The sequence below is a fragment of the Eucalyptus grandis genome, chromosome 4 (genome assembly GCF_016545825.1).
Source record: "Eucalyptus grandis isolate ANBG69807.140 chromosome 4, ASM1654582v1, whole genome shotgun sequence".
Taxonomy (NCBI): domain Eukaryota; kingdom Viridiplantae; phylum Streptophyta; class Magnoliopsida; order Myrtales; family Myrtaceae; genus Eucalyptus; species Eucalyptus grandis.
Genome location: NC_052615.1, coordinates 20,131,115 through 20,145,951, shown reverse-complemented (window position 1 = coordinate 20,145,951; position 14,837 = coordinate 20,131,115). Strand labels below are relative to the sequence as shown.

The window sequence follows — 14,837 nt, the reverse complement described above, 5'->3', positions numbered from 1 at the left end:
CTTCTCAAAATCCAGCATAAGATAACCATTCCAGATGATTTCCTGTATCATCTGATTGACCTTGACTATGTGTGATACTAAATCACCATCAAGCCACTGACAATCAGCTAACTCTTTCATCAGCCTTTTAAGTCTAGCTCTTCCTTCGTTCATTCTCGGGATTGCAGGTATCCTTGCATAACGCATCATAGTTCCTGCAACAAATGCAGAACCAAAAAAAAATAAAAATGAATCACTTATAATCCACAATAAACACAATGGAAAATACATAATTTTCCATGATTCATGCAACAAATGCAGAATGAAAAATGGATTACCTCTAACACATACAGACATAAATGAAAAAGAAACAAATTCTTTTTTTTTTGTCAACGGTCAATAGTCAATGGTCAACGGTCAACGATCAAGTCATCGGTTGTCGGACCAGTCGGATCAGTTGGGCCTGTCGGGTCGGTTAGGCCGGTCGGGTCGGGTGGAACGAACCGAACGCACGTGCCGCGCGCGTGCGCGGGCTGACGTCACGCAGACGTCATCCGGCACGTGCCATGCCCGTGCCAAGCGTCAGCGGGTCGGGTCGGGTCGGATCGCCGGCCGGTGACCGCCCGGCCAACCGTCGTTGGCGCTAACGTCATCCCAGCGGTTACCGACCATTGGGTGACGTCATGCTGACGTCAGCACGCGTCGGTCCGTCGACCGGCGCATGCCGATTCGCCGGCCGGCGGCGCGCACGTGCCGGTTCGCCGATCGGCGCGTGTGCCGCACGCGCTAGCCGAGCCAACGCTTCGGGCGCGTCGCGCCCATGCACAGCGCCTTCTGGCCGCATGTGTGGGCGCGTGCGGCGTTGCTCGGCGGCGCACAACATGTCGCCGGACTCGCCTCGACAGCCCTTTCACCCTATGTTTTCATAAATCGATTTCGAGTCACCAAAACTCGAAAAAATTGACGAACAGCGCTTGGGTGTCAGGATTTCTCGCCCCGATTTGTACGGCCAAAAATTTTCGCGAAAAAATCAATCAAAAAACATCAAACAGGTCGGGAAAACGTGAACTAGGGCTCTGATACCAATGTTGGGGATAACAGATCCCCAAAAAGTGGATTCGACACTAAATCGAACCCCTAAAGCAATGCGGAAGACAAGCCCGGGAAAAACACGTATCACCGATTCTAAAGCACACCACGGATTCGAGCATACCTTGTTAGCCACAGATTAGACACCGACACCGATAAGAGGAAGAGAATCTGGCCCTGTTCGATCCGATGACGCCTTGAGGGGAAGGAAAACGCTTACTGTTTTTCTTTTCTTTTTGGTGAGAGAGAGAGCGTGCGGGAGAAGACGTACGTACGTTGATTTCCAAAAGGTACGTTATCCCTCTCTCTCATCCCTTTTATACGTCCCTCCATCCACGGGCCCTATTCCTATGGGCTGGGCTTTTAGGCCCAACATGGGCGGACGGGCCTTAAGCCCATCACTAATAAAACCATCAATGTTGAAATGATAGAAATAATAAACTCATACACAATATAGTATGTGAATATCCTTAGCCAACTTACGTAAAGAAGGAAATATCAAATTTTACTATACTAAATTCATCAAGTAAAAGACCGGCATCATTATCTGGCATCATTCTCCCTTTATTAGAAATAAAATCTCAATCTTAAGCTTTTGAAATGTCAGTTTATCCAATAAAGCATGTGTTAAAATCCTCTTGGATTTGTAACCATATCTACAGAATCAATCAAAATTTCATCCTTTAAGATAAGATTGCAACCGAACTTTGCATGATCGATCCATCAATTGATTTTTCCCATTGCCTGTCATAATGAAATCAAATTTTGTTCTTCTGTCCATCTTTCCATTTTCTATCGCTACCGATTTCTCCGCCCAAATCTCATTTGTATCTAAATTTCAGATCAACATGGGAGGGGCTTTTCTGTTAAATTTTCTCTCCTTCGTCATGGAAGACATACTCTCCTGAGATACTTCCTCAAGCTCAAAATCCCCCAAATCCTCCAGTTCTGAAAGATGGAATTCAAAAACTTCCACCTCTAGTTCTTGAGGCTCAACGACAGCCTTATCTACGACAATTATAGAAGCGTTAGATGTTTTCTGGTTGTCGTTATTGAGGATGACATGAATTTGGCTTGCTCAGCTCGATCATCAATCCATGAAAATCGCCGCCTTAACAGATTTCACATTTTATGTCATGTTCTAATCGGGGCTTCACCTGCTTTTATCCCCTTAACCTGCATTTGGTCTCACAAAAATAAAAAGCATCTCCCTTCAATCTACAAGCTAAGAGGTTTGCTCGTCAATTCGTGGAAATATACGTGCAGTGAAAAAGATGATCTACATCTGCTAGAAAACCTTTCAGGGTTAAAAAAAATCCATTAAATAAGGAACCCTGCAGGGAATTCATGGAACTCTCTGAGACAATGGTAATGGTCACAATTCTTCGTGGCGATCTTCATGATAGGCTCCACCATGTCGACCTTTGGTCTGTCATAATAATTTCACCCATCACATCCACGCCTTTTGTAGCGATCGACATACTGTTTATGCCCGTCGAACTCTTCGAAATCCTTTCCGCTTGAATATGAAGCCTTTGGATAAACAGGACATCCCATTACCTTGGACCGCTGAAATTGGTTCATCGAATGGTTGGCCCTCGGCTCAATTTTCTCACGGCACTCTTTCGTTGTCCCCACCTAGATTTCTCTCCAGCCCCAGAATTCAAAGTCAGTTCGCAACGGTGTCCATAGTCAACCGCATCAAGCCGAATTGCTGCTTCAGGTTTTGTTGAGATGCTCGCCATCAAAGCCCGTGCTCCGATCTTTGTCAATGAGGCAGTTCTCACAACTGTCGTTGTTACCAAACACCTCGTTCCCACGATCTTCCAGTTTTTACTATCAACCCACACAAGCAAGCCCAGAGTATCCATGCAAGAAGGACCTAGAGAGAAATCTCTTGATGCCTGCACAGTGGTCATGACGGTGGTATCGTAGGCAATGAGAGAAGGTAAGAAGCGGCAGTGAAGGTTTGAACCTTGAACGTGTGCCCCTCTTCCCCCTCTCTCCCGATCGAATCACGGTCTTCCCCCTCTCCCCATGGCAGGTTGAAAGCACCTATGCGCATAATAAACACGGAAGAGCGAGAGATAGAGAGATTTTTTAATGCGTGATCCAACGTCACATTGATGAAAAACTTGACTCTAGTTTACACTCCTCTATAATGTCCAATTTTAGTGGTAATGATATATAAATTTTCACCGCCGCACTGCGTGTTTATTAGGTTGAAAAATGATTGCGTGACAGTCTTTAATGTACTATGAAAATAATAGTCTATTCTAGATCACAAAAAATCAAATTACAATTAATTATTAATTGCTGTGAGACCCACTTCTTTAAGAATTTTATAACTCACAATAGATTATTATCCTCATAGTACCCAAATAACTATTATGCGAGTAAAGCCATATTAAATTATACAAGTATATCCCATGAAATTAAATGATGATTAAGTGCGTCCATATGCTCCGACCGTCAGCTGTCTTTTCTCTCTCTCGTGCCTATTAATGTAGCGGCTCCTATAGGTATGTCTATTACATGGAATAAGAGCATCTCAGTTCGTGCCCCTACAGCTCCACTTCCCTTTGCTAGTACTTGTATAGGGTCGGTTATTGGAGCCTTTAGGGACAGGGCAAGCAGGGTTATTGTTTTTGAACGATCTTGGGCAACACTTGATTCATTCCCTCCTCCCGCATCGATACACTCAGAAATATATTGTCTTTGATTTCTAGAAGATTCATAGCTCAAATTCTAAGGAGCATTCTACTAGTCTTAAGTTTTTGGTGCTCAATTGAATTGAGTGAAATCAAATTTGGTTGGCGATAACTCTTAACATTACCTAATCTAGCTAGGTGATGCACGCGCAAGTCCACAAACATATATAATTCGTTGTCTGACCTAACATTTGTAACTTCCCTACCCACAAATCATTTAATTTGGCTTTCTCTTGGTATTCATAAGTAGCCTTGTTACGAGCTTATATCGACCCAAATATATGCACATATTTCAGTGTGACAATTTGTTTAATATTTATCTGCGCCAGCATCATCTGAAAAAAAAAAACGTATCATGATAAGACAAAAAAAAAAATAAATCTGCCTCGAAATGGAAGATTTCTAACGACGACCTCAAGAATCTCTCTCAGAAATGCATATGGCGCAGACCATGATGCTTGTGAACACGAACATAGAAAATTCTTTTTTGATGCGGGAAAGCTGAATATGAAAAAGTAGTCCGGTAGAATCGGCAAACAAATCCCGTTTCCTCTTCTTTTAAGATCTGTAAAGTTTACTAGTGACCCCAAAAAAAATTAAAGAAGGAAAAAAGGAGGTTAATAAAACTTTGAACAGACATATTGTATTATAATTAGGTACTATTAAGTCGGCTTTTGTGTGCCAAACTAAATCTATTTCTATTTCTACCATTTCAATCTGAAATAAATCATCTACGTTATGATCAAGGAAGTATAAGAGATATATTTGTGGTGCTTGCAAAGACAACATCGAGTTGGCTTTGCCTAAGGACTTTATGTCATCTTTTTGTTTGCTATCAATAATACAAAGCCGGTAGATGGTCTTAACAGGAATTCCCACTTCCATAAAACTAGATCCCGAGTTTCGCTTGTAGTCAAGATTTTACCATTTTTTTTTTTTTTTTTGGAGATAAATCATTAGTCAAGACTGAAGATGCTTTTAATTAGTCAAGTATGCAAAGTAGATTACCTTTTGTGTCTCCAAAACGGGAGAAAGACATGGTAACACATCCTTTGTATACATAATAGCATAGTAAAAATACAAAGAGGAGCTGACATATTGCAAGACTAACACCAAAACCAGAAGAAAATACAAGAAGTAGTTTGTCTTGTAAATGACGTAGACATACAAAACTCAATTTCAGTCTCGTATCATCCTTGATCTTTTATAATTCTCGGGCCTCCAGAGCATTCAGAAAAAAGGAAAGAGAAAAAGGAAGCTTTTGCATGTGGTTCCACATGCATTCCTTTTTTCAATTCATAGGTCAATTAATAATTGATTGTTTGATTACCTTATCTTATTTTATTTACACAAAGGCAGACGGATATTTCGAATACAATATGCTAAAAGACAAAAGGTATAAGGGATTTTACATGGTATGAACACTAATTTAAATTAATAGAAGAAGTCTAATTAATCCTCGGCAAATGATTTATAATTTTTTTTTTCTTTTCAGTATTGTTGAGTGTCACTCTCCTAGAAATTATCAAAAAAGTCCTAAACATATTAGACGGATTCAATTCAGTTATAAACTTTTTAATTTACCAATTTAATCTTAAAGCTTTTGGCCCAAAATTATACATGTTCATGGCCCTTAACATGACGATTTTCATGATCTCCATCATCACAATCTGAATCACTGCTATTCCCCTATTGCCCCACACTCAGGAAAAGTGCCAAAAAAGTTCTAAACTTTTTGGCTTTGTGCTGATTTAGTCTTAAACCTTTTTTTGGTGTCGATTTAGTCTTACATCTTTTTACGTTGTGCCAATTTAGTCCTTTCCGGCCCATTTTGGCCAGATTTTGCTGATTGAATGCTGACCGGCTGACGTGGCCTGATCGGCGCTGACGTGTACAATTTTTAATAATATTTTAATATTTTTAAATATTGATTTTATTTTTATTTTATTTTTTTCTCTTTTATTTTTATTCTTTTCTTTATTCTTTTTCTTTTTCTTCTCATCTTCTTCCTCCAACCGATCACCGGAGCTCGGCGGCCGGCTAGAGGCGACAGTTGGCGAGGTCAACCTCGCCGGCCACCTCGCCAATGGCCAGAGAGGCTCGACCTCACCAGATCCGGTGAGGGCAAGCCTCGCCCGCCCGGCATGAGGCTACCCTCGCGGCCCGGGTGGCGAGGCTCACCCTCGCCGGATCTAGCAAGGGTCGAGCCTCGCCCATGGTCGGCGAGGGCGAGCCCCGCCGCCTGGCGCGAGGCCAGCTGCCTCGGAGAACCCTAGGAATCACAAAACCCCCACCCTCGACGAATCGCCGCCGCGAGAGAAACAGCGAAAATCCGGGGCCGGAGCCACACGACCGAAGACACCTCGAGCTCCCGTAAACCCTAGAGACGATGATGACAACGAGCGGAGGAGGGAGGAAATTTCTAGGGCGAGATTGGGATCGGAGAACGGAGCCGGGAGGAGTCCAGCTGGCCTCGCGTCGAGCTGGCGGGGCTAACCCTCGCTGGCCATGGGCGAGGCTCGACCTTTGCCAGATCTGGCGAGTGCGAGCCTCGCCACCCCGGCCGTGAGGGCAGCCTCGCGCCAGCGGGCGAGGCTCACCCTCGCCGGCCATGGGCAAGGCTTGATCCTCGCCAGATCCGGCAAGGGCAAGCCTCGCCCGCTCAGCGCGAGGTCGCCCTCGCGGCCATTGGCGAGGTGGCCAGCAAGGTGGCCAGCAAGGTGGACCTTGCCGGCCGTCACCTCTGGCCAGTCGCTGAGCTCTAGCGACCAGCTGGAGGGAGAAGATGAGAAGAAAAAAGAAAAAGAATAAATAAAAGAATAAAAATAAAAAGAGAAAAAATAAAAAAAAAAAAAATATTCAAAAATATTCAAAAATATTAAAATATTATTAAAAATTGTACATGTCGGCGCCGACTAGGCCACGTCAGCCGGCCAGCGTCCAGTCAGCAAAATCCAGCCAAAATTGGCCGAAAAGGATTGAATTGGCACAACATAAAAATGTTTAGGACTAAATCGGCACCAAAAAAAGGTTTAGGACTAAATTGACACAAAATCAAAAGTTTTAGAACTTTTTGGCACTTTTCCCCCACACTCTCATGGTTTACTTGTTGACGTTATTTGTCGGTGAAGCCTACTTTGGTACCTTCATGACCGAATTTCCGAAATCCGATGCGCTAGCAGGAGCCTGCATGGTGGAGATTTATACGATCTTGCTGGCTGTCGTGTTGATTGTCCCCTTGTTCTTTTCGTGGAAATACAACCAATACAAATACCCACTCCAAAGGGTTGCCGCAGAGAGACGCGCCGGCAACTTCCTTGAATTGAAGGATCGGAAATGGTTGGCGAGTCTTATTTACTCTAAAGTATTCTTCTCCCGTGTGCAATGTAATTTATGTTTCTAGTCTTGAGGTTGGCTATAACTAGACTCCTTTTTTATCAGTTGCATGTAATGGACTCATCTATTAATCCCCTGATCCCGAGAGGCCTTTTATCTTTGCTTGAAACCGAGACTTCAAATAGCTTTATTTTCCTAATTCAACTTCAATGCGGTGGAAATAAAAAGCACTAAGTTGCAACTTGCAAATATGAATGCCCGAAGTATATGCACACAAAATGCATAGATAGAAATCTCTTTAGGTTTTTTATTTCTAGAAAGAGGCTAACTGCATGATCCTATAAAACATAAGAAGTTAATACAGTTGCAACCCTTTCTCTAATTGTTACTAGATAAAGTAACCGAGAAAAAAAAACCTGCGAATATAACAAAAGCCTAGCTAAACCTTAAAAACCAACTGGATCCTATGGTATCTTCCAATAAAAAATAAAATATATCAACTCATTAAAAAAAGTTAAAATGATAGAAACAATAAACTAAAGTATTATATACTAAGTGAATATCTTAAACCAACTTACGTAAAGAAGGAAATATCAGATTTCACTATTCTAAATTCATCAAATAAAACACGTAAATCCAAGTTTAAGGCATCTGGCATCATTCTTCCTTCATTAGAAAAAAGCTTAACCTCAAGTTTTTGATATGTCGGATTATGTAATAAAGCATATGTTCTAGAATCCTCTTGGAATTTGGAACAATATCTGCAGGTTCAATCACAATTTCTTGCTTTAAGAAAAGATCCCAACCGAACTGCAAGATCTATCCATCAATTGATTTTTCCAATTGCCTGTCACAATGAAATCAATAGTTGATTTTTCTGCTCTTTCCATTTTTAACCGCTTCAAATTTTTGCACTTATATCTCATTTGTATCTGAATTCAGATCAACATGGGAGGGGCTTTTCTCTAAAATCATCTCTCCATCATCATGAAAGACATGTTCATCCTGAGATTCTTCCTCAAGTCCAAAATCCTCCAACTCCTCCAGTTCTTAAGGAGGGAATTCGAAAACTTGCACTTCTTGCTTGCTCTTGAGGCTCAACATCCGTATCAACGGCAATTATAGGAGAAGCGTCAATTGCTTTTTGGTTGTTGTTATCGAGAATAACATGAAGCTGGGTTGTTCAGCTCGATCATCAATCCACGAAAAAACGCAGCTTAACTGACTTCACGTTTTATGCCACGTTCTAATCGACCTGCTATTTTCCTCTCAAGCTGCACTTGACCCCATAAAAAGCATCTACCTTCAATCTACAAGCTATGATGTTTGCTCGTCGATCTTTGGAAATATACATGCAGTGCAAAAGATGATCTCCATCTGCAGTAAAATTTTCGGGCTTAAAAAATCCATTAAATAAGGAACCTCTGGTCTGTCATAATAATCGCGAGCCATCACATCCACACCTTCTGTGTCGACCAGCATACTGTTTATGCCCCTCAAACCCCTAGAGATCCCTTTCCCACGACACAACTTCTTTGTCCCCACCTAGGTATCTCTCCAGCCCTAGGACTCAAAGTCAGTTCGTAACGGCGTCCATAGTCAACCGCATCAAACCGAATGGCTGCTCCAGGATCTGTTGACATGCCTGCTCCAAGTTCTGTTAAGATGCTTGCCATCATTGCTCAGGCCCCGATCTTTGTCAATGAGGCAGTTTTCACAGTTGTCGGTGCTACCAAACATCTCGTTCCCACGATCTTCCAGGTTCTAATGTCAACTCGACGCAGTGAAAACAAAAAGCATGACTTGTAGCTCTCGCACATGCATGCCCGGAGCATACATGCACAAAGGGCCTAGAGGCCTACAGAGTGGTCAGGACAGTGGTTTCATTGTTGGGCGAAGGCAATGGATTTGAGACCCATATTGTCACCTCTACCTTTAAGATGTGATATATTATGACTAACGCAGAAGTGTACAAAAAAAAAAAAAAAAAAAATTGATTTGAACAAGAAATGAATTGCAAAAATAAAACTCGAATGGTTTGACATTGTGCCTACTATATGTAGAGAGATTGACGAGATGGTTCCATTATAATTAGCAAAGAGGAGATTAGAATCATAAGTGTTTCCCAATCCAAAATAAAAACAAAAACCCATAAGAATCAATCACAAGAAATGAGTTTTATTACACCGCCACTTTCTTGGATGATGGCTATCTATAATTTCCAAATTTTCACACATGTTAAGCACACTATCTATGCGCTCAACAAGAGTATTTATATGCAAAAAAATTATGAGCCCATATGTGATGTCAACATGACTTCATCTTCTATAAAAAAGCAGTCTTGTAGGAAATTATTTTTCCTTTTTACATCACCCACAATCCTGGCAAAGTCCTCCTAATACGGCCTGAGTTTCCTTGCAATTCAATTTGGATCAAATTTCAAAATAATCGGGATTAACTTCAAGCCATAATCAACAAATCTTCACCTTAGCGAGAAGTCTAACTTCATCTTCATCAATTGTGGTTTCTCCAAAACAACTTTGGGCTCATCACTACTGCAGATGCTGACCAATTCCAAACAGTATGGGAACTCAGTAAATGGGATATGGAACTCTTCCTAACAAGTACAGCATAATTAACATGGATTTCCTCTTTCAACTCAGCATACAAAAGTATATGCTAACGTGATCAGTGGCTTCAAATTCGCATTAAAGTTACGTCTCATAGAAATCCTCAAATCACAACCAGAAAAGTCAGGCTTGTTTTTAGCAACTTTTGGGCACATCAATTTGGAGCATGATGTCCAAATTTAAGATGAATTGACCATAGCATGTTCCTATGCCACCGGATAACCCCAGTGAACTATCATCTTCGGCCACCGCCGTTAACCCTCACTTCCACTGCCATTAACCACTAAACGTTCAACAATTACAAACCAAGCAGTACCGATATGCACAGGAAGAGAACGTAGAAACTGGAATGCGGCTAATGAAATTTACTGGAAAATCGTCATGTGTATCAGTCATTTGAAACCATATTTCTCACCGGGAACCACTGCTAATCTCCATTGAGTCACATAGAATGGACACAATAGTGGAAAGGGGTGGTCAGTAAAGTACTCAAAGACGATAAAATCAGATCATCATTAAGTGAAGGAAAATCTCGGTTGACAGGGAATGGACTAGCAAACACCACAAGTAGTTAGAATTTTTGAACAAAAATCAGCTGAGGCATGATGGATTGCTTTCCAAATGATCGATAACACAAGCTAACAATGGCGAATCTGACTTATGCATTTCGTCAAACAAATGGTGAGCAGATAGAAAACGATTCTCCACGCGATACTTATGCAACATTTCAAGCCAGATGCTTCTAGAAAAGGTTTAAATCATATCGGTGAAGAATAGTTTCAATTCACAGTTCAAGCAAATAAGCACATGGACTTCAAACTCAATTTTCACTTGCGAAATAAGCAATGCAGAGAGTGTTTCGGACCTTACGTTCATACATCTTACTACAAAAACCAATACACAAACGTTATACAGGTAAACTCACTCAAGACCTTTCTCGACTTGCTTCCACAACCAGCGAACACAAACTTCAATCCCGTGAACGTGCTTCAACGACTAACTCAGTTACGCAAAATGACGCATGACGGGAATTTTAAACGCCTGTACCGAACAACAACCAATCCAGATGCTAAGCATGATAAGACTCCTGAGATTTGCCACGCGAATTTCACTCAGGCATTTCAACGAACACATGGCGGGCATCGTAGTTAGCGATTTAAAACCAATACGACCACAATATTATCAAAGGAGGTGGCTTAAATCAACAAAAATACCTTGAGCAGCGATCAAATCGGAGGGAGAAGTCGCCGGAGACGATGACGATGGAACGGAAGCCAACCCAGCGTCTTTAGTGAGACTGACGCCCCACGCTCGATTGGAAGTTTTTCCTTTTTTTTTTTTTTTTTTTTAAAACCTAGTCTTCCTTTCTTTTTCTTTTTTATTTTAGTTATTTTTTTTAGAATGAAAATTTCAATAATCGACAAAAATTCAGGCGTCAGCATGTCTGGATCTAAATTGAAAAATAAGTTCTGTCGTTATAGAAAACCTACTCATCTTGTTATTCTTCCTCAAGCTTAAAATCCTCCGGTTCTTGTAAAGGATATTCAAGAACTTGGACTTCTTGCTCTAGAGCCTCGACGACAACCTTATCAATGGGATATTTAAAAGCGTCAATCCTTTTTTGGCTATTATAATCGAGGACAACATTGAATTTGCTTGTTTGCACACAGCCCAATAATCATTCCATGAAAATCGCTGCCTTCTTTGATTTAACATTTTATGTTACGTCCTAATCCGCGATTTACCTGCCATTTTCTGCTCAACCGGCACTTGATCCCAGGATAGAAAAGCATCTCTCCTAAATCTATAAGCTAGGAGATTTGCTTGTTGATATTTGATACGTACATGCAATGGAAAAAGTGATGTCCATCTATAATGAAATCTTTCAGGTTCAAATGTACATTCAAACGGGGAATCTTGCAGCAAATTCATGGAACTCTCTGAAACAAGCGACTCTGTTTACATTTATATCGATTTATGAGCATGTGAAACATAGTAAATATTGGCACGGCCGCACGGAAAAGCCCATAAAATCAGAGGCAAGTTCTTGAAAGTTCATACATTTGCACCAGCCATTCTCAGTAAACAAGCACATTATACCAGGGCTGCTGCATTTTCCAGAACACCAGCAGAAAGCAACCCTGTCAGACTGAGCTAGTTGATTCTATCGCTTTGACTCCAGACATAAGTCATTTTTGAATCATCAATCGTTGCTTTGCTTTGGTGGCATAGCACAACACTGCAAGTGTAAGACACATGGTTTCGACAGTCACTGCTCCGCGAAGGAGGCTCAACCTGGTATGATGCTTAGTTTACATCTTCGTTCTGGATAACATAATAATATGATTTCACAGTCGCATCACCTTCTGTAGCTGAAAGACGGAGGCCTCCCAAGGAAATTAAAAAACTCGGTCTGAAGATGAGGACTCGCAAGCCATGGAGTCGCCAAAGTGCCTGCGTGCTTTTCAAATTAGTCAAGGCAGCTCAACAGATCTTCCTCAACAGAGTTCCGTTTCTCAACGCTCACGTTCACAGTCCACATTTAGATCAATCAAGCAAGTTCGTTCCCACTTCTCTCGCCCCTCGATTTGTCTGCCATAGACGGAAAAACTGATTAAATAGCAATTCATATTCGTTTTGGGATCATAAAAGAAGAATTGCTTCGACTTGCCGAACGCTTGGTCGCCATTTTCCTCCCACAAATGTCGTAACAAAAGGACAAGGCAGAGATAGTTAGCTTTAAATTAGGAATTTATATGGTCCTATTGATTTAGTCTTTGCTGAATTCATGGATGACATGAGCAGGCTTGGATTACTTGCCTTGTGGCAACTTCATCTCGAGAAACACTTTGATTTGAGCAGATTTTAATGAGCGGAGCCTAGCACATGCACGTTTCATAGTTGACATCATTTGATTTTATGAGAAGTCGTTGGGCTCATATGATAAGGTATATTTATTAGGAACCGAACCAAGTCCCGCCAAAAGAGTCTAGCTCACAATCAACACAACCTATGTGTTATGTAAAAAGATTAATCTATTAGGTAAAGGCATGGTCAATACTTAACAATTTTCTACTAGTCCCTCTCACATGTAGGCTGAATCTTTGGCTATGATTAAGCATATAAGTATATAATAATTGAGACAAATAAAGGTCCGTAAAGATTTGGATTCAGGACCTTCTATTCGATGTATGAAAGATTTAGTGGGAGCACTATTAAATGTTGTAAAAACTTAAAATTGTTAAATGAAGGGGTGTTTAATTTTTAAAGATTCTAACGTTAACATGCTCTCATCGCCCTTTCCTTTTTCCGTTTATGGTCAATTTACGATTGATGTTACGATGATTGATTTACATAAAGGCAGACGAATATTTCGAATACACATCCACCCACAGCTCCATGCATAAAGCTGCGACCTCCACATGCTCTCAGCATGAAGGCAGCAGACGAATATTTCGAATCGAATGGGCTATTAAACACATCATACCGCACACAGTTCCATGCATAGAGCTGCGAACTCTGCCTGCTCTCTTTGTTTCACTTCATATTAAAAGGCCAGACACGTTTTACACAGAAGAAGCTACAAGGCACAGATGGTGCAAAAAATTGAGATACTTCTTTTTTGGGAAAATCGATTCTACTGCTAATTGAAATGTTTGTTTTTCACGAACGTTTGCAGTATGGTGACTTCAAATATGCCAATGGACCTAATTTTACGAATCAACAACATCAATTGTCTTCTCTATAAGGTACAGGTTCTGAAAGCCCTACTCAACATAAATATTAGGACAACAACTCAATCCTGCTGACTTTAGTTTTAATCATATGGAGGGGAAATAGATTTACGTCCGTGTAAATCAAAAAGCAGATGGTGAAACTTCTTGAAATTCTTGGACACAATCTCATCTTTCAATTAGAGAAAGGAATGCATCTAAAACTCATAAGTGTACAATTTTTTTTTATGTTACTTGAATAGTTTATGTTGATTCATTTCAGCTTAGTTAATATCGAGCCTAAAGTTGCAGTTTCCTCTACTACTGAAATGTGTTGCTCCCTAAACACGATAGTGGCTCTTTATGGTATGCATGAGAATCATCTCATGTACTTGCCCTGTAATTTTGAGCCGGTAAAGTTGGTGCCACTAGCATTTTGTTCATTGCACCCGAGCCGCCATCTTGTTGAAAGAGTTCACTAAGTGAGGTTTTTATGCAGTTAATTCTTTCACTATCATTTTCCTTATTGTTAACACCTAAATTTTTCTTCTTTTACTTAGAACTTAATCGCGTAGAAAATTAAGAGCTAGTCTCTAAAAAAGAAGAAGTAAAGAGTAAACTAACTAATTTTCATTAACATGTATCGTGTTTTCATTAAATTGCATCGCATATAGACATTAGGAGCATTAGCATTACTAGTATTAAAAAATAAATTAAAAATTAAAAAATGGAAATATTTTAATTTAAATATTTTTTTTTTTAAACCGAGAGAGAGAGAGAGAGAGAGAAAGCATCCGGGCGGGGCTAGGGCCAGCCCTAGCCCAGTACCTCCTTCATTTTCCCTTTTCTTTTACCCCACGTGAGCCGGCCCAGCCCACTTCTTCTTTTATGTTTCCCCGGCCCGGCCCTCTCCTCTTATCTCCTCCTTCCCTGCCGTTGGCCGCTGGCTTCGCGACAAACAGGAAGAAAAGGACAGAAGGACAGAGGCGAGGACGGTCGGACGCGAGGCTGCGCGCGACGCTCGACCGAGAATGTCGTGTGGTGCGCGTCTGCGAAAGGCAGCTGTCGTCGCTAAAAAAACAAGGGGGGGTAAAAGCTGAAAAGGAGAGGAGGCGGCTTTAAAGGGCGGGGGGATTTTTTTGGGAGAGCGGAGAGAGTCTAAAGGGCCGAGAATGAGGGAGCCTCTAGCCGGCGTCCTTGAGCCAAACCGGGAAGCCCCAACCCTCATTTTGCCATATTTTCGGGCATACCGGGCGGGAGCTCGCGGCCGTTCGGCTCACGCGAGCTCCGGCCACCATCCGTCTCTTGCTAGGTCCTTGTGCGCGTCCTGGTTTGGCTGTCGAGAGTCCTGACGCAGATCCCGGTCCCGTTGGGGCCGG

At 41.5% G+C, this 14,837-nt stretch overlaps 1 long non-coding RNA gene across 1 annotated transcript; it reads right to left on the bottom strand.

The window, feature by feature from the left end:
- Positions 1–9,251: 9,251 nt before the first annotated feature.
- Positions 9,252–11,292, bottom strand: LOC108956474. Its single transcript, XR_001982656.2, has 2 exons — positions 10,960–11,292; positions 9,252–9,679 (listed from the first exon to the last, which is right to left on the bottom strand). It is a non-coding gene; the product is annotated as an uncharacterized LOC108956474 (long non-coding RNA).
- Positions 11,293–14,837: the final 3,545 nt, after the last annotated feature.